The sequence below is a fragment of the Pteropus vampyrus genome, unplaced genomic scaffold, assembly GCF_000151845.1.
Source record: "Pteropus vampyrus isolate Shadow unplaced genomic scaffold, Pvam_2.0 Scaffold319, whole genome shotgun sequence".
NCBI lineage: Eukaryota > Metazoa > Chordata > Mammalia > Chiroptera > Pteropodidae > Pteropus > Pteropus vampyrus.
In genome coordinates, this window is record NW_011889100.1 from 967,162 (window position 1) to 968,220 (window position 1,059).

A 1,059-nucleotide genomic window follows, 5' to 3' on the forward strand; every position below is an offset into this window, starting at 1 on the left:
GTGTCGCCGCGTCACCGTGCGGCCCAGGGAAATGCCGCATCGAGGTGTGTTGTCAGCTCATCTGGGGAGAGCTCTGTACAAATCCCGGTTATTAGGTTTATTGTGGGGCTCGGCGAGATGAAACGCGCGGGCTTTGTCCCATCTGAACGATGGCTTCTTTAAGCACACGAAGGCCAGTAATTACAGACATTCAACACCTCCCGCCCACGCGGGCACCGGCACGACTGCGCCGGGCGCGAGGCGGACTCCGAGTTCTCAGTCAAGCGTGTCTTGATCAGAAAGTGGAAACATCCAGAAAACTCCGGGCCTCTGCATCCTTCTTGTAAGCAGGTGACAAACCCAGTGACCAAAGAATAGAGAGTTTAACTGATTTGCCTTATGTATTGAGACTTGTTTCTGAAACTACGATTGTTAAGGATTTTATTTTATTTGTTTATTATTTATTTGTTTTTTTGTTTTTTACGCCTACAGCACCTGGTCTTCCTAGGCGGTCTCCCATCCAAGTACTAACCAGGCCCGACCCTGCTTAGCTTCCGAGATCAGACGAGATCGGGCACGTTCAGGGTGGCGTGGCCGTAGACTGATTGTTAAGGATTTTAAATAAGACCCAAATCAGTACGGGGTATGATTTAATTTCTCATGATTCAAGTGTATTGCGTAACTGTGGATCTCAAAGTAATTTTCCCTTATACACAAATATTGTATACATTCTTGGTTCTCGAAAGTAGTTAAAACATCACGATACAATTGAAGACTTCTCCGACCGAGTGCGGCCTGCCCTTGCATGCGGCTCAGCTGGGCGGGTCGGGCGGCGTGAGGTTTAAGCACGAGGGGATTCCGGTCGGCCTGGGAAACTGGCCTCCACCTGCCCTGTTTGAGGCTTTGATCAAGGGCCACTCTTCAGTACCGGTACCTGCAGTGGGTGTGTCCCAGTCCCTGGCAGCAGCCAGGTGCGCTCCCTGACTCAGCGTGGTGTCTCCTGGGGGAAGTTGGGCTGCAGGACGAGGCGGCCTCTGTGGAGCTGTTTACTTCAGACCATTCTGTCTTTGGTTTGGTTCC

At 51.2% G+C, this 1,059-nt stretch overlaps 1 non-coding gene across 1 annotated transcript; it reads right to left on the reverse strand.

The window, feature by feature from the left end:
- Positions 1–462: 462 nt before the first annotated feature.
- On the reverse strand, positions 463–581 carry LOC111730553. The gene has a single exon (XR_002776736.1). It is a non-coding gene; the product is annotated as a 5S ribosomal RNA (ribosomal RNA).
- Positions 582–1,059: the final 478 nt, after the last annotated feature.